This window comes from Cavia porcellus, unplaced genomic scaffold (genome assembly GCF_034190915.1).
Source record: "Cavia porcellus strain 051 isolate PalLab524CR breed Dunkin Hartley unplaced genomic scaffold, mCavPor4.1 scaffold_31, whole genome shotgun sequence".
Lineage (NCBI taxonomy): Eukaryota > Metazoa > Chordata > Mammalia > Rodentia > Caviidae > Cavia > Cavia porcellus.
The window spans coordinates 43,826,394-43,845,888 of record NW_026947514.1 but is presented as its reverse complement, the minus strand read 5'-3'; the positions used below and the strand labels follow the sequence as shown (position 1 = coordinate 43,845,888).

General features: G+C 41.2%; 1 protein-coding gene across 4 annotated transcripts in view; it reads left to right on the top strand.

The window, feature by feature from the left end:
• The window catches only part of Armh4 (armadillo like helical domain containing 4), a 133,844-nt gene that overhangs the window by 28,154 nt on the left and 86,195 nt on the right, over positions 1-19,495 (top strand). The gene's annotated exons all lie outside the window — the stretch shown is intronic.

The window sequence follows — 19,495 nt, the reverse complement described above, 5'->3', positions numbered from 1 at the left end:
TTATGATTTCCCATTTCCCCACCTTGGTCCCACCTCACCTTGTGAATTTGCTCTATAAAATCCCTAGAAAAGGAAGGGTTCTTGGCACACGGGACCCTTTTGTCTCTCTCTTGGGCAGAAGCTTTCTTTCCTCCAATAAATATATTCTGCTGTTAAAAACATAAATAATATCAACATTGTGATGTATTGCCATAAAGTTGTACTCATGAATCCTGCTGTTGAAGACAGGCAACTGATACTCTGATTTTTCTGGTATGCTCTCTTACTTAAAAGGAATTCTTTTATTGGTTGAATCAAAATTAAATAGCTGTAGCTGTAGCTTTGAATCTTTCCATCTGTTTTGTGTGCCTTTCTTATGTAGCCCAGCCAAACATTGCTTTGTTAGTTCTACCTTAGACATTCATAAAATTATACACAGTGGCTCAGGATGACAAAAGGATTTAGCCTTTACACATATGTCATGGTTTTATTGGTCCGTTTATTTATGTGTGTATTTAACATGATTTTGCTTGGTGATTTGGGTAATGTGAGGAAAAACTCAGGGTGGCTTTTTGTTTTAGTTGAAGTCATAAGATAGAATCATAAATAACAATGTAAGGTGGAGGGCAAATGTATCACCAAAAAAAATGACATGAAAAGGACATAGAGAATCAGGAAAGAGGACTTAGCCCTAGCTTAGAGAAACACAGAGGTGGTATTTATGATTGTGCATGTGTGAAATTTGTCGCTATAGATTTGTATATATAGTCACCATTTTATGGGTATTTATTAGAAAATAAGGTCATAAACCAAAAGATATAAAAAATTCTAGAGGTAGTGACAATACAACACACACTACACCAGTGATATTTTATAGATGTACAATCATGCAAGTTTTTTCAATTTAGATTATCAGATGGGTTATTCTTTATAAATATACATATTATATATAATAGATATATAATGTGTATGTGTGTGTATTTGGGGGGTACTGGAGATTGAATGAAGGATCCATTTTTGATACTTTTTTTTGTTTTTTTGGGTTTTTGAGACAGGGTCTCTCTAAGCAAGTCAGACTGGTCTTGATCACTTTATAGCCCAGGCTGGTCTCCAATTTGCAATGATCCTTCTGCCTCAGCCTCCCAGGTGCTGGGATTACAGGTATGTGCTACCATGCCTGGCTCCCCAGCACTTTTTTATTTTGAGATAGAATCTTACCCAGGCAAATCTCAAACTTGCAATCCTGCCTGACAATCCTAGAATTCTGGGGTTCCAAGTATATGCATCCATGCACCTAGAATATCTTTTAGTAACAGGAGTGACTGCTTTTTAATGTACGAAAGGTGTCCAGATACTCAGCTTTAAGCCAAGTGGCCTCTGATTTGTTGGGAGCTGTGCTGTGCTTCTGTCCAGGGGATGCTAAATCCTGAGCCAACGATCACTAATCTGGGCTGTGCTGGGGTGGAGAGCCCTGGAGACTGCACAGGCGGGATGGCTGTGTGTGAGGTTTTGTGCAGTTGTTGAAGCAAGCATGTAGCTTGGAAATACAAAATGGGTTGCAGAGATTTCTAAGGTATTTTAGATATTTGCAGAAAATTAATGTATTTTTCAAGACATGACTTTTTAATACAGGGACAGATATGTAAGTATTTTTTACTATTATGAACAGACATTTTATTACATGGTAGCACATGCTATAACAAAGCTTAAAGATGTGCAGACTTTCATGAGATAATGTCTCTTGCAGTGTGGCCAGCCGATTTATAACCATGAACTTGTTTTGGCATCACATGCCTCTCACCATTTAAACACAGGCATAGCCGTAGAGAAAAGGTAAGAAAGAAAATGCAGTGCACCAATTTAAATGGCCTGTAGGATTTAAAACATCAACCACATTCTGAAACATTAACTTTGAGAGATTTACACGGATTCGGTGTATGCTTAGCAGTGCCTATTCTTTTCCAGCCAACGGCCCCCTTCTACACTGTTTGGGAATTCCAGACAGAATGCATCTGGAGACTTCCTCACAGCCCCTTGAAAGCCGCCAGGCTTTAGCACAAGCAGGCCCCTGGGGTGCGGTGGGGCTGGGTGAGGCAGCACAGATCTCCCTTGGAATTCCTTCCCCACTGGCCTCCCTGCTCTGCCAAACCTGCAGTTTTCCACTAAAAGTGGCATAGATGAAGACTCCCCTGTTTCAACTGAAATTAGTGGAAATTAAAAACAAAAACAACAAAAAAGCCTTGGTCAAACCGAAGAGAACACAGAAGCAGACCAAGAAAGGAAAAGATGTGTAGAATGAATTAGACTTACTGGGACACATTATTCTCTCCTTAGACCTCAGCTAACGGGCCTCCAGGTTCTGACTCATTCTATACTCTGTCAGAGAAGGTTTATGTGCTTGTTTGTTTTTTAGTATTATGTTCCCAAAGCACTGGAACACTTCTAGTGTTTTTCTAGGCCTTCTGACATCCCAGCTCTTGCTTGTATCTTATGCAGAATTGAAGCATGTTCTTTTTTTTTCCTTTAATTTTTTAGTTTTTTTGAGACAAGTTCTCATGCACTTCAGGCTGGCCTTGAGCTCACTTTGTAACCCAGGCTGGTTTTGAACTTGCAACCATCCTCCTGTCTCAGCCTCCCAAGTGCTGAAATGACAGGCATGCAGCACTGTACCCGGCTTCTTTCTTATTTCCCTCTTCCCATTTTTGCATCTGCCTGGAGAATTCAAACAAGACCAAGTATAGGTTTTCCCCAGCACTGACCATCATGTAGTGATGCCCCAATCTGTCCTTTTTCCAGATTGAAGGACACACTTTTATTCCCCAGGTAGATGATAGTCTGGTGGCTTTCGTGATTCATACCTTGTGTATCCTATTGGCAGAGGAAATTCCATCCCTGCCAGAGGCCAATTTATTTCTAGGCAGTGCAGCACTGTTCTCATCACGCAAGAAGATATGCCTATATGATAATAGGGTCATTCTATCACATTCAGTAGAAGGTAATACTCAGGTCTGCACTGCTCCAGAAACAGAGGGCACTGGAGTTAAAAGTGAGAGGGCAGGAAGGGAAAGAAATAGTCCAGCTCAGTTTTCTCTGTGAAGTTTCTAGTCCACCCAGCTAACAAGAATGGCTAGGGGAGTCTACAGGAAAGTAGCTTGGCACCTAGTTTCAACTGGGAACACCTGAACTTAAGTCCTGGCTCCATCTTGAAAGAGCATTAAATACTGACCAAATTACTTCATGTCTTTGGACCTCAGTTTTCACATCTGTGAGGCAGAGACATTGTTTCTACCTCTTGGCATCTTGTGAGGTTAGGTGTGATCTTGTATGTCATGTTCTTAGCAGACTTTCAGACATGGAGTAAATATACAGCAAGACTTAGTTTTATAATTGATGACCTCACTTCCTTTATCAGTGTTAGGATGAAAGCCCTCCTCTCCAGGCACTCCTGGGTCTGAGGCCAGGGAGATCAGGTCACTGAGCAGATGGTGGGGCGTGGTGCTGTGCCACAGTGGAGGGCACCCTGCACACCCACACAAACTACCCAGATTCTTGTCAGGAGGAGAACTGCAGTGCAGGGAAGCAAGGTGTCAGCGTTTTCCCCAGATGAACCAAGCCTTCTGACTCTGACTTGTTAGGTGTTGGGGATACATTCTGTTTTATTTTTATTACTATGCACACTCAAAATGGATCTGCCTTCTCAGACGTTGGCCATCAGTCTGCGAGTGCTCTGCTGGATTCTGTGGTCCTATCTTTCTGCTTGGTTTTGTGTGGAAGAGCATGTCATCAGAGCCGGGTGTTGGGTCCCCAGTGACAAATAATTAAGGGTCTGATTCTGTGACCATCTTGCCTTTTATTTGACTTTGCCTTGTTTGTTGTTGCTGTTGTTCCCATCTTGTGCCTATTTGGGTCTGAAATTAAACACTTTTTATGTGAACGAAGCAGTATTTCCCAATGACAGCCTGTTAGAAATTCTGTAACAGCTCAGATTTCTTGGGTCTGTTGTACATTATTTCACTTCCTTTTCATAGGGTTTCATACCAACATCTGCAGTCAGTTAGGTAAGAGGGACTCAGTAAACTTAAATAATTCTTTAAAGCCACCCTGAGAAGCGAGAGAGGGAAGAATGGACAGAGGGAAGCAGGGTGTCAAGGGATACCCTCTGGAAACGGGAGTCAAATTGCACAAGGACCATTTTCCCGCTGTCCCTCCAACCCTTCCCCCTTGTAACAAAAGCATAAAGATGGATTTTTCCTTAAAATGTTCAGATTACTCATTTGAGATATATTTATTGTAAGTTAATAAAATTGTATTCAAGCCTTATAAAGGCATTGATATTTATTTTAAAGAGGAAGATAAAGCAGTTTAGTTAACTTTTGTCCAGTTAACACATCCTGAGCAGTTATTTTTTGCAAAGCACAGTGCTTGACCCTCAAGGCCCTCAGAAAGCCTCCTCTTTATACAAAGATGAGTAAGACAAAATTTCTGCTTTCAAGGGGCCACAGGCACACAGCTGTGATAAACAAATTACTGTGTTAACTTTGTTTTGGTTAGGTTGAGTCATGTTTTATATCTTGAAGGGGAAATCTACTTGTATACATATTTTTGCAAAATCAACAGTCAATCTGACCAATCTATAATTTGTCTTTTGAGTGTTTGTTGATCTTTATGTACACGTTTCATATATTTATTAAAACAGTCCTTCAGGACTACTAAGGTACTAAAAAGGAAGACTTTACTCTGAATGGCACAGAATTCATAGATACAATATTGTTGTGGCTTTTATGTTTTTACTGTAGTTCCCTTGAGACACAGAATAACATTGCTATAGTCTCACTTTCCAGAGGGAAATATGTAACAGGCCATTATCTAAGTCCAAAGTGAGTTGTTTAATGAGACGGTCAGACTCTAGAATTTAGGATTGCTTTAGTCTTTGTTCATTAGAGTGACTCAATTTAACTGGGGCAGGACTTACAGAAGATAATGGAGAACATACTAGTTACATAGGGTCAGGGCTGAAATGGGATTACGTTACGAGCTATATGTCCGGCATAGTTTCATAGGCTGGTCTCTTCAGCTTCTTAGTTGGATAGAGGAGAGGACATTGCCAAGCATAAAACCCTTAATAAAAAGAAAGTAATGATAAATGAAATGAGGAAGATATTTACATCTGAAATGGAGAGTGAGTCTAAAACATTTTGCAGTGTGTTGAACTGGAAGGATTATACTACCTCATGCCTTTTTATTTTCTCATTAATTTACATTTTAAATATTAAGCCAAGACTGGGGGAAATTTTAAATTATTGTAGTTATTGGTTAATGGAAAGGAAGTTTGAAATATAGTAAAATTTTTCAAGAAAATGGTATAATGAGAAATTTAAAAATTCATGGTGCATTTAAAAAAGAGAACTGAAGAAATTAACAGAATTGTTTAAAGAAGGTAAAATTAATAAATACTATCATTGAGATTTTATCTAATTTTAATATATACCCCAGATTCCAGGTGCTCCTATGAGTATTTGAAATTGAAGAATTTGAAAGTAGAATTTGGGAGGCAAGTAAAAGCTCTTGTTCAGCTTGTTGGACTCACTTCAAGTGAAGATAATGTAGCTGTATTTGAGAAGGACATTATTTCAGGGCTAGGCACGTGGCTTAGTGGTAGAGCACTTTTCTAGTGTGCACAATTCGGTCCCTAGCTCTGCAAACAAAACCAAAAAACCAAACACTTCACACAGAAAACCTTAATGGGTTCTAGTGTAGAAAATGACTAAATCTTGCAGAAAACATATACGGTACATTAAGGTACAGATGAGATTACAAGTAGTCCTAAACATTACCAAGGACTATGTTCTCTAGTTGGTCTTGGAGAAGAAAATATAATTCTTCTCCCACTCCCCCCAAAAAATTGTCCTCTAGAGACCCCCAGTTTCCCATGGATTAAAATCAAACAAATATGAAATATAACAAAATTTCAACAGAGTAGCCGGGAAAGAACTCAGTGACTGAGAGTCAGCAGTAAAAGAGACTTGATCGGTCTATTTTTTTTTTTAACCCAGGACCTTAGGTACTGACACTATCAGGTGCAGAATAAGAAACAACCCTGTATAAAGGGTTTAAGGAAATAAAAGATGAAATCATAAATATAAACAAGTAAAAAAAGTCTAAAAAAAGACAACAGGTCCAGAGGAAAAGGAAAGATTATCTACAGAGAAACAGTGTTACGTGGAGGGCAGACTTCACAGCAGCAATAATGGAAGCAAGACAGAAGAAGAATGTCTTCAAAGTCCTAAGAGACATTAACTGATAACCTGGAATTACGTTCCCTCTGCATTTTACAAATAAAGCAGAATTACTAACAACAGATTTTAAAACAGAAACTTCAGAAGGATGCATTTAAGGAAAAAAATAACAGAAGAAAGGGCTGAGATATGAAAACTGTGACCAAATAGATTGACAGACAGGTACATAAATCATAAAAACTCTGTGTAAAGTATAATCATTTGTAACACAGAGAAACAAAACTAAAATAAGGGTAATAGGGTCTACAGTAAGAAGGTGTAATCAGGATAACTTTTCAAAGTCTTTTTTTATAACTGTCTTAACTTTTTTATATACATATACATATACATATATATGTTTTTTCTTTCAGCTTAAAACCTTTTTAAATGACTGGTGAGACAGTGACTCAGTACTGTTTAGCAAAATATACATAGGGAAAATTTGGCAGTCTCAGCATATTCAGTAATTTTGTTTGGCATCGGGGTGCCCTTAGAAGGAGGTTAAGAGAGCGGAGCATACAGACAGGTACACAAGCAACTGCATTCTAGTGTTAAAGGAGTGGCGGGTTCTCGGGTTCGTTACATTATGAAGCTTAGTAAAAAGAATGTGTATGCAGTATATGAATGTCTTATTTGTGTTGTTAAAATTTCTGCTGTTAAGCCTTGTAGGACATATATGCACACGTGAGAATATATCTTCTCTTGATTGTCTGATGTTACACTCTGAAAATGTCGTAGCAGGGATATTCCATGATAGCTGTTTCAGAAACTTGAGAGGTTCTTCAGCACCTTCTGATCTTGGAGGGCCATCTACTGGAGAATCGCTTCATATTCTAAATTCGGTTTGTTTTTTTCTTTTTCCTTTTATGGATTTTATTATTTAACATTTTGTCTGAGGCTCAAGTTTATTTTTTGTTTGTTGTTATTTTAAGGTGGAAATAAAAGCAGCACATCCCTAGCACTCCAGTCGTGTTCATGCATGGAAACCGTTTTGTGGCAGCGACTTTTGATGATGGTTTAGGAGGTTCCCATGCAGCAGTTGGAGTCCTCCTTTTAGAAAGCTGTCTCTGGGGTGTGTTAAAGCCCTGCCTTCAGGAGGGAGAGCGACAGAGACTGGCATACTCCACTCAGGCCCTCAGAAGCTGTGGCATCTTTTTATGATAATTTCTACTTTCTCTCTCTCTCTCTCTCTCTCTCTCTCTCTCTCTCTCTCTCACACACACACACACACACACACACACACACATGTTTACTTCAGATTTAGTTTAAAACTTAAGAATACAAGGGGCTGAACAGGGCGATTCCTCATGTGAAACTAATGAGTACCCATGTGATAAATGAAGATTCAGAGTCATCCTTGCAGTTCAAGGCTCCGCTGTGGATTCAGGCAGAATGGGACATGTTAGGGAACACACATTGCTGTGTTGACCCCGCTGTTGGGACCACACATTCTCAGGGGTTCTTTCTTCTGTGACCAGTGACAGCCCTGAGATGCTAACCACTTGTCTGTCCTCTGGAGCTTGGGAGGGGCCTCAGCTGTGAAGGCAATGCAGTTGGACAGACTGAGCACCATCGTTGGGACCTGGCTGTGAAACTGCGATGGTGACCAGAAACACCAAAATTATACCAGGATTGGGAGGCAGATTTATTTACATCCACGGGCACTGATTGGGATCATTCCCAGAATATCAGGCCCTGATCTCTGGTGATCTAGGGCTCACATGGGATAAGCAAACAGGAAATAGAGAGGCCGAATGGCTCGTCAATTGGGGGTTGGTTTATACAGTGTGCATCACAGTGACCAGCCGTTTCCATGAAACAGGAGCACTAAGGCTCCTGGGCAACTAAGAAACTGAAGTGTCCTGACTGGGACGGCAGGGGGTGGTGGTGGTGGCATTTTCTGCTACAAAACAACGAATGAGCTTGGCAGCAGCCTAGACATGAGGAAAATGAAAACTTGATTTTTGGAACCTTGGGCAGAAATGTTTGTGATGAATAAAGAACACAGTTCTGATATTGAGAGGCAAAATTCTGGGTTTGAACAAACTCAGAATCTACTGTGATTCTGTTTGAGTTCCTGAGGCAGTTATACTTGGTAAGCTAAGTACTCTGCAGGAAAGATGAAGGTGCGAATTTGCTTGCTTTGTTGGTGGAAAAGCCTTGGAAGTGCAGTGTTGAGGGCTGCAAGGCAGTAGGGAGATCTTGTTTGAGAGAGTCCAGACAGATGTGTGGCTTAGAGAGGCTACTGTCTATACAGCGTTTCCTCCTTGCCACTAGCAGCAGACATTCCCAGTGTGAGCTCTGGGCGTTAGCACCTCACATCGTCAAGCAGCTCTTAGCCGTTGTGGCAGTGTTACCTGATGTTGGCATTTGATGGTTTGCAGTTCTCGTTTTTAAGTTTCAGTTGGCCTCAAGCACAGCAGGCTGACTTGGAGCCATGTCCAGTCCCTGCTGCATGCTGAGCTGTTTCCACTGATGCCTAAGTCATGTTTTGCGCTCTTGCTGGGAGCTGGAATTCCTAATGGTGGACACGCCATCAAGAGCACCAGAAGATGCGCAGGTCAGATTGTGATCAGGGGGTGACCATGAGCTTTGGTTGGTGCCTGACTGTGTGTCCTGCGTTCAGTGAAATCCAAAGCCTTCAAGGAGATGTTGGCTCAACCAGAGGAAAGGCATCTATAAGATGAACATCACATGCGTACTTGGGGGGTGGGGATAGTCCAATGTGGTGGTGAAGTTTTGTCTGTCAGGAGAGGTGATTACTAAGAAACTGTCATTCCTGAGCCTCTGGATACATTGGTGTCAGTATTGCTGTTTAGAGCTAGGAAACTGAGCTGGGAGAAGTTCTGAAGAGTCGCTTTCCATTCTCAATGGCAGGACTGCAAGGAGCTCCTTGGCTGCGCTTCCAAACCATCCCTCCCTGGTTTGAAGTTATTTGAGGGACTCTTGGGACAGAGCCAACCTGAGGTCTCTGAGCACTGTCCCTGGCTGTTGATGTACAAAGTGTTTCTGTGATTAGGGTGAACCAAGAGAAGTACTTAATTTCAGAGGCTTACTTTTTCTTATCTGTGCCATCTTCATAAAGAATTGTGTGTGTGTGTGTGGTGTTTACCTTGACCAAGATGCCTGTCTGACGTTCAGATAAAAATTTGGGGCTTTTTAAAACAAAGTTGCAAAATTCAGGAGAACATTACTCAATATGCTTTATAACCCCTTAGTGCTATTTGGACACATTTTTCTTTATGTTTAGATTTCAGGCCAGAGATCCTGTTGCTGTTTTTGGCACAGCTGCATTTGCAGAAATGTCGATGTCGCTCCCGGCCGGCAGGAAGGACACACGACAAAGTCTGGCAGTGGACAACCTTTTCTTTTATTTTCCTTCTCCGTACAGCCTGCCCTGGGATCACTCCCAGCCGAAGCCTCCTTTGGTCCGCTCCCCGCGGCTCCTTTTGGGCTTCTACTTCCGGGCTTCTCCTTCCCCCCCAGGGGTGGCACCAGTATATATATGGATACAGTGTCCAATCATGTTAAAGTAAGCAAGGCAAGCTGATTGGCTAACATCATCAGTTGCCAGGCAGACTATATTGTTGAGCGGGTTGCTTACGCGGTAAGCAGGAAACTAACGTGCTCGATGGGAGGGGTAATCTACCTCAGGCTTTACTCTTTACTACAGGCCTCACGTCCGCCAAGTGAGGCGACCGGGCTCGGGGCTGCGGCTCCCAACACAGAAAGTTTGTGACATGGCACTGCCCTTTGTGTTCAGAAGTGTTTACAACATCGCTGTTTCTCTTAGGTGTAACTGGTTGAGTAATTGGCTTCACTTTTTCAGTTTGAATGAATAGAAGACGAATACATAGAACTCTGGTTTGCTTGACACCTGTTGGTTTTATGTGTTGCCTTTGTGCTTGTGAGATTATTCAGGGGAATGTGTTTCTGTTTGTTAGATGTTACTTTACATTTCCTTGGATCTAGGTTTAAAAAAAACTACCTGTCCTATTGTTAATCCCTCCCTCCCTCTGTCCTGCCATCCCTCCATCTGTCCCTCCATCCCTTCTTGCATCTCTCTTCCTCCCTCCCTCTCTCCATCCATGTATCTCTCCATCCCTCCCTCCACCCGCCACTTCCTCCCTCCATCACTCCATGAGTGTAATAAATACTTACTGGGTCCTGGTGGTTGCCAAGCACTGTGCTCATCATTGCAGATACAGCCGAGGACACAACTATCCTTCCTTTATTCCATAGTTTTTTATTTTCTGGGTCAAGGTGCTAGAAAATACATTATTTTGCTAATATCAGGAAAGGTGATTATACCTTTTTGCTATTGCTCTGTAATAGTATTGTTTCATTGGTAATTGCAGCAGGATACAGGTGATGTATGATTATGGATGTTCAATGGCTATCAAATGATTGTAGGCTCCTACAAAAAGAATACTTTCTGACAGAAAAAGATACTGAGAGAATAAAGCTAGGCTGGAATAGAATAGGCTCATTCCTTGAAGGCCTGTCTTCTGTCTTCTCTGAAGTTACTGAAATTTCCTTTTCCTATAGCTACCATCTCAGGCTTACCCTGTGATTTTAAAATACTAAAAGTAACAAGCTGTGAATCTTCTGAGTTGCTTGGTGCTAAGGGTGAGGCTGGTGGCACAAGGAGACTGTCCTCTTTCACCACACACGTAGGTCAGCGCCCTGTCCACTTTGCGGTAGGGTGAACTGGGTATTACTCAGGTGGTTCTGGAAAGGCAGAGCCCCTTGCTGCTACTGTCGGACTCCATGGGAGGTACTGCGTGCTGGGCATTTGGGTAGGGAGGAGGAGGAGACGGGCTGCAGCCGTAGTGGGTGAGCCAGGAGTGTTTGTGACACAGGTTGACCCTGGCCAGGCCCAGAGGACGGACACCTTCCCGCTGGCCCAGGTCTGCTCAGTGCAGCCCTGTCTTCAAAATTAAAGGATGGAGTGAGCTACAGGGGTGCTCACTCTTGCTAGTTCTACACTTGGATGAAGGTGTGGAAGACCAGTAAAAGTTCCACTGGCCAGAGAGCAGGGCAGTGAGAGGATGAGCATTAGCTCTCTCCATTGTTCTGTTAATTCAGGCGCCCAGCGTCTGCTGGGGTGGGGCAAGGGAAGTAAAAGTAATTTTATAATGCTTCGTATACAAAGACGAGGACTAGGTGTAGCTGGGTGTGGCAGCTTACTTCTCTAGTCCCAGCTACTCAGAAGGCTGAGGCAGGAGGATCACCTGAGCCTAGGAGATGGGGGCTACTCTGGGCAGCACAGCGTACCCTATCGTTTTTAGGAACAAGTAGTTCATTAAAAAAAGGAATGAAGAAGTTCTTCTCTTTTTAGCCCCTGACCACTTTTCTGTCTGGGAGGAAGGTCAGCCAACCCTCACAGTTCTGATGAACCCTGAGATCCTCCATGCCGCTTCATGCCAGCTCCTCTCAGCTCACACCACCAACAGTTCTCGTTCCCTTGCCGGTTTCTTACTGGACTGAGAAAATAAGAGAGAGATGGATATAACTTTGCCATATTGCCAGCACCAAGACTTCCGGCCTGCAGCAGGGCCTGACCTACTCCCTGTCCCTGTGTGTGTGTGTGGAGAGGGAGTGCCCCGCAGTCTGCCCTCTGACCTATTCCCTGTCCCTTGGACAAGCGTGGGAAGCCTGTCCCAGGTGTCCCTGAGTGCCAGGCTCCCTTCTGAGTACTTGCCATGCTGATGCAGGTCGACCTCCCTGGAGCGGAGGATAGAAGGCCCCCCAGAGGGTAGAGGAACATCACTGCTGCAGACCGGAAGCTGCAGTCCCAGCCTGGCACTTTGGTCCTGCTGTGGCCACAGCCGTGGCCCCAGAGCCCTGCCAGAGCACTGCCCTGACACCGCAGCCCCAGGACATCACCCTGGTGGCTTCTCCTCTTCGGCCTGTGCCCTGCTTGCCTCCTCAGACCTTATTTGTCAGCCACCGTGAACCGTTGAGGATCTGCTGTCTTAGGAGCCTGCTCGTGACCCCAGAGCTCTCTCCGAGTGCACTCCAGTGCCTTTCTTCTCCAGCTGAATTTCTGGCCAGTGTTCTGCGTTGGCTGTGTTGACTTCTTCATTGCACTTTTTCTTTTGAACACCGCCAACTTGGCTTTTGTCCCTTCCATCCCATGGAAGTCACTCTCACATTTCTCAGCCAGCCCCCCCAAATGCCGCACTCCCTTGCCTCCTGTGACACTGCACTCTCCTCGGCTTTCCTCTCCTGCCTGTGTCCCCTCTCTGTCCCCAGTGCCAGGTCCCCTCTGCTGGACAGCCTCTGAGGTGGACTGTCTGAGGTTAGACTGCTGAGTCCACACTGTAGGTTGATGACTCCTCTATTTTAACTTCTGTAGACTTCCAGCACTTCTATTTGGATGTCATAGGCATGGCCATCGTACAGCTGATAAATATATCTCACATAAAATTCTTGCTTTTGTTTTATCCTTTAGTTCTCATTTTCAGTAGCTTGGCGTCTCCCTCCTGCACGTTACACTGCAGGTACCAGCAGGGCTTTACCTTCAGATTGTTTCCTAGATCTGACCACTCTCACCCCTGCCAGGACTGTGCCCAAGTCCCAGGTGGAAGCGTTGCTCGTTTCACTGCAGGTGGATCTTCCTGCTCCACACCGTCCCCCGTCGCAGCATGTTTCCTGCCTGGAAGCCAGAGGCAGTCTTTAGAAACAGGAGTTCTGTCTTGTCCTGCCTTCCCGCTCCTGCCTGCTTTCCTGTGCTCTCTGTGTGGCCCACCAGCCCAGCCTTCTTTGGCATTCTTTGAACACAACAGGAACACGTGGCCTCAGAACTTCTGCCATTCTGTCTGCTGAGCGTCCCCTTCCTGAAGCTACTGATTTCAGCGAAACAGAGGAATTCATTATTTTAGTACAGTCTCTATTCAAACTGTACTATATCAGAAAAGCACTAGCCCTGAGGCAGTTTTGGGTTCATTTTAAATATAGTTTGCAAGCAAGAATTGGTCACATGGATTGAATTAAGTCATATATTGTCAGGGAAACTAAATACATTTGATTAAAAGGAATTGTTTATCATAATATAGGAATATCCTGGGGTGAAGAGAGGGGGGTTTAAGCAGAGCAAGAAGAGTTAGAAAGTATCTTTGACTGGGTTACTTCACCCCAACCAAAGTCTTTGAAGCAGTTAGAAGCAATATATTTTCTTAACTGAGGGAGACATAAGCTGAGAACAGTCAGATTGGCCCAGTGCATTATCAGAAGAAAAGCGGCTGGACCCGGCCAGTCAAGGCTGACTGACTAGCAGGCCAGCTGTGTGACAAACAGCGGGAACCTGGTCACTGGCATCTAATTGATCTCTAGTTTTTACCATGAAATATTTATAAGTTTGCTATTCTGTAAGTATGTTCTTGAACTATGATCATGCCCCAAGAGTGATCTTGGGACCTACAAATAAATGTGACCCCAGTAGCTTCCATTTCTGATGTTCAAAGAGCTTATAATCTTTAAGTGTGTTATTTATTCAGCAGAAAGAATGTATTTTCCCTTTTTTAACTCGTAAAAAATTTTAGTATTTAACAAACAGCATAAAATGTGTAGTTATGTAAAAATATGGAGGGATTATAGCAAAAGAATTGAAAGTCACTTGCAAATACAACATATTCTCATGGTAAAAAATAAAGATAAGAGTTAATGTTTCTTAAAACTTGAGAAACCTCTGGTAGATACAGGAGAGGGCTACCTGTGGAGAAAGTTGTCTGAGAGGAGGTGAGGAGAGGAGAGTTGGGGCTTCTGGGGTGGCATCAGGTGTCTCCACACCTTTGTCCTCTCAGGGCAAGCTGGGCTTCCTGTTGCAGTCAGCGCTGGTGAGGCTGAGGGGAGACCACTGGGGAGGAGCTTCCTGCATGGTAGGTGCTCCTCTGGGCTTTGGAGGCACATCTGTGACAAAGGGGCCAGTTGCAGCTCCTGGAAGACAGAAGCTGGAGAGCAGAGTGGGTGGGGTCTGGTTTCCTGAAGCACATTCCATCTGAGGCAGTGAAAACAAGCAGGTGTAAGTGTCACTGCCTATGATGGTGTCAGTGACAGTATGTTTTTTTTTTTTTTTTTTTTTATTTAAGAGGAAAAAGAGAAAAACACAAAACAAAACAAAGCAGTGTAAGGTTACATATAATACAGAACTACAAAAAAAAAAGCATAACAGTAAGAAATCACCTGTTAATAGATTACATATTATCATCTTGGAAATAGTTGCTCAAATCACAGTATCAAAGAATACAAAGTAGACATTCAAACAGAGAGACTACAAACAGCTGTGTTCAATGATCCAAAAACATTAATATAGTCAGCTATTCAACATCCCTATACACACTTGCTGTTATATCCGTTAGAGCTCTTTTTTCCCCTTCCTCTCTTTTTACAACAAAATTTACACATTTTAGATTTTATTACTCCTTAGTTCTTATTACTTTTTGGGGGGGGGAGAATAAAGTCAAATATGGCAGAACAAAGCTGTCAGTGAAAACCAAGGATAGACTTAGCACATGATGTAGAACAGAGTATACGGTTATTAACAATAGTTATCAACGTTGTCTCTTGTTTCCTTAAAAAGATTTGTCTATCTCATTAGATATTATAAAGTTGGACAAAACAGTAGAGAACAAGACCAATAAAACTTAGACATTGTAAACATTACAGGACTTCCAAAGGAGACAATAGTCAAACCAGAATGGGCATCTTAGTGAATCTTACTGCCTTCAAAGTAGTTGCCTATACCCTCGGACCTGATACTATCCCACAGAATGGAACAGAGTCTAATCAGTCAAAACAAGATCGTGGGAGCATTACAGGACTTCAAAACAAGTTAATAGGAAATCGAAAAGAGTTACTATTATATATCCTAATTTTTTAAATTTTTCCCTTAATTAAAATAAACATAAGAAATAACTAAATAATTTTTTTAAAGAATAATAGTTACCATAGTGTCTGTCTTTTTCCTTGAGATATTTGGATAAAACTTCATATACTATAGCTTCAAATATTTCCATATCAAGAAGCCCGGAATAAAGCCTTTCTAATTAATAAGTGAAAATTTTATAAGGCTTCAAGGCCACATAATGGGGAATCATGATTGCCACATATTTTCATATATTTGAATCATTACTTACATTAGGGAAACTATTCGGTATTCATACATGCGAGATTGATTTATTTCACTTATGAGTATGGTCTCAAGCTGCGCCCATTTATTGATAAATATCTCAATGTGATCCTTCTTTATAGCTGAATAATATTCCATTGTATAGAAATACCACAACTTTTTTATCCATTCCTCAGTTGATGGACACTTGGGTTGTTTCCAAGATCTGGCGATTACAAATTGTGCTGCTATAAACATAGGTGCACATAAATCACTGTGGTATGATGCTTTCAGTTCTTCTGGGAATATGCCTAGAAGTGGAATAGCTGGAATAAATGGGATTTCCAATCCCAACTTTTTGAGAAACCTCCAGACAGACCTCCACAAAGGCTGTACCAGTCTACACTCCCACCAACAGTGCAGGAGAGTTCCTTTTTCCCCACATCCTCTCCAGCATTTGTTGTTGTTGGTTTTCTTGATCCTGGCCATTCTTTCAGGAGTGAGATGGAATCTCAGTGTGGTTTTAATTTGCATTTCTCTGATGACCAATGATGATGAGCATGTTTTCATATATTTATTTGCCATTTGCATTTCTTCATCTGAGAATTGCGTATTCATCTCAGATGCCCATTTTTGGGTTGGATCTTTGAATTTTGGAGGTCTGAGTTTTTTTAATTCTTTATATGTTTTAGACAAGAGTCCCTTGTCTGAGAGAGAGTTCACTAAAATCTTTTCCCAGTTTGTGGGTTTTCTTTTCACTATGCTGGAGATTTCTTTTGACATGCAGAAACTTTTTAATAAGATGTGGTCCCAGTTATTGATTCTGGGAAGTGTTTCCCGTGCGGTTTGAGTCCTGTTCATGAATTCTCTACCTACTCCTATGTCTCCAAGGTTTCTACCCACTTTGTCTTCCAATAGATTTAGTGTTTCTGTTTTAATATTCAGATCTTTGACCCATTTAGATTTTAATTTAGTACATGGTGATAGACATGGGTCTAGCTTTAGTTTTCGGCAAATGGAGAGCCAGTTTTTCCAGCACCATTTATTAAAGAGACTGTCGTTCTTCCAGTGAACCTGCTTGGCTCCTTTATCAAAGATAAGGTGGTTGAGTGTGTTTGTAGTTGTGGTTGTATCTTCTAATCTATTCCATTGATCTTCGCCTCTGTTTTGATTCCAATACCATGTTGATTTTACTACTGTTGCTTTGTAGTATAATTTCAAGTCAGGGATTGTGATGCCTCCTGCTTTGCCTTTGCTGCTTAGAATTGCCTTTGCGATTCTAGGTCTCTTCTGGTTCCAGATGAAATTTAGGAGTGATTTCTCTAGATCTATAAGGTATGTTGATGGTATTTCTATTGGGATTGCATTGAATCTGTATAAGAGTTTTGGGAGAATGGCCATCTTCACAATGTTTGTTCTTCCTATCCATGAGCAAGGGATGTCTTTCCATTTTCTGAGATCATCTTCAATTTCCTTTTTCAGTGTATTATAGTTTTCACTGTATAAGTCTTTCACTTCTTTCGTAAGAGTAATTCCTAAATATTTCATTTTTTTGCTTGCTAATGTGAATAGTCCAGTTTCTCTTATTTCCCTCTCTGTAATTTTGTTGTTCGTGTATAGGAATGCTATTGATTTCTGAGTATTGATTTTGTATCCAGCCACATTACTGAATTTATTTATTGTATCTAAGAGTATTTCAATGGAGTTTAGGGGGTCTTCTATGTAGAGTATCATGTCATCTGCAAACAATGATAACTTAACTTCTTCTTTTCCTATCTTTACCCCTTTTATTTCTCTTTCTTGCCTAATTGCTCTGGCTAGTACTTCCAGTACTATATTAAATAGGAGTGGTGATAAAGGACATCCTTGTCTTGTGCCTGATTTTAAAGTAAAGGCTTTCAATTTTTGGCCATTTAGAATGATGCTGGCTGTTGGTTTGTCATAAATGGCCTTTATTATATTGAGGTAAAGACCATCTATTCCAATTTTCTGTAGAGTTTTTATCATGAATAAATGTTGGACCTTATCGAAGGCTTTTTCTGCATCTATAGAAATGATCATGTGATTCTTATTTTTGGCTTTATTGATATGGTGGATTACATTTATTGATTTGCGTATGTTGAACCATCCTTGCATTCCTGGGATGAATCCCACTTGGTCATGGTGTATAATCTTCTTGATGATTTGCTGGATCCTATTTGCCAATATTTTATTGAGGATTTTTGCATCTGTGTTCATTAGGGAGATCGGTCTATAGTTCTCTTTTTTAGTTGGGTCTTTCTCAGGTTTTGGTACTAGAGTAATATTTGCTTCCAGGAACGACTTAGGAAGGATTGCTTCCCTTTCAATTTCATTGAATAGTTTGAGGAGTGTCGGCATTAGGTCTTCTTTGTATTTCTTGTAGAATTCTGCAGTGAATCCATCTGGGCCTGGGCTCTTCTTGGTGGGTAAGGACTTAATTACATTTTCAATTTCAGTAACAGAGATTGGGTTATTCAACAGTTTTACATCCTCTTGATCTAGCTTTGGCACTTCATATGCTTCTAAGAATCTGTCTATTTCTTCTGTGTTATCAAACTTTTGAGAGTAGAGGTTTTCGAAGTAGGTGTTGATGATCTTCTGTATTTCTATTGGGTCTGTAGTGATTTCTCCTTTTTCATTTCTTATTGCATGAATTTGAGCTTTTTCTTCCCTTTTTTTAATAAGGTTGGCTAGGGGCTTATCGATTTTATTTATTCTTTCAAAGAACCAACTCTTTGATTTGTTGATTCTTTGGATTGTTTTCTTAGTCTCTATTGCATTGATTTCTGCTCTGATTTTTATAATTTCCTCTCTTCTTTTGGCTTTGGGCTTGACTTGCTCTTCTTTTTCTAGCTGTTTGAGGTGTAGCATCAAGTTATTTATTTGTATTCGTTCTGTTTTCCTGATGTGGGAACTCAGTGCAATAAATTTTCCTCTCAGGGCGGCTTTCATTGCATCCCACAGGTTCCGGTAAGTTGTATCTGTATTTTCATTTTCTTTTAGGTATTGTTTGATTTCTTCTTTAATTTCCTCTGTGACCCACTGATTACTCAAGAGTGTGTTATTCAGTTTCCATGTGTTTGTGGGATTTTTGCAGTATCTTTTATCATTAATTTCTAATTTCAGAGCGCTATGATCCGATAACATGCAAGGGATGATTTCAGCTCTTTTGCACTTGTTTAAATATGTTCTGTGAGCTAATATATGGTCTATTTTAGAAAATGATCCATGTACTGCTGAGAAGAATGTGTATTCTGATGTTGTTGGGTGGAACATCCTGTATATGTCTATCAAACCCATTTGTTCACAGGTATGATTCAGTTCTGTTATTTCTTTGCTCATTTTCTGTCTGGTTGATCTGTCCCTTGGTGTCAATGGCGTATTAAGGTCTCCTGTTACAATTGTGTTACTGATAATTTGAGTTTTCATTTCTGTTAATAATTGTTTTATATAACTTGGTGCTCTGGAGTTTGGTGCGTATATATTTAAGATAGTTATCTCTTCCTCTTGGAGTTTTCCCCTTACAAGTATGTAGTGACCTTCTTTGTCCTTTATGGTCATTGTTGGTTTAAAGTTCACGTTGTCTGCAAACAGAATGGCTACTCCTGCCTTTTTCTGGATTCCTGCTGCATGAAGAATTGTTTTCCATCCTTTGACTTTCAGTCTGTGAGTATCCTTCTGGGTTAGATGGGTTTCCTGTAAACAGCATATGGTTAAATTTTGTTTCTTGATCCATTCTGCTAGTCTGTTTCTTTTGATTGGTGCATTGAGACCATTTACATTAATGGTTATTACTGTTAAATGCTGGTTAATTGTAGGAATGTTATCTCTCTGCTGTTGCATCTTTATCTTTCTGTTCTGTTTAATTATTTGCTTTGCTTAGTGGTTTTTTCCTTTGTGTATCTAAACTGTCTTTCAATATTTTTTGCAGGGTCGGTTTGGTGTTCATGAAGTTCTTCAGCTGTTCTTTGTCATGGAAGTATCGTATTGCACCATCTATTTTGAATGATAGTTTTGCAGGATATATCAGTCTTTGTTGGAAATCATTTTGCTTTAGGATCTGGAATATTTCACTCCATGCTCTTCTTGACTTTATCGTTTGTGCTGA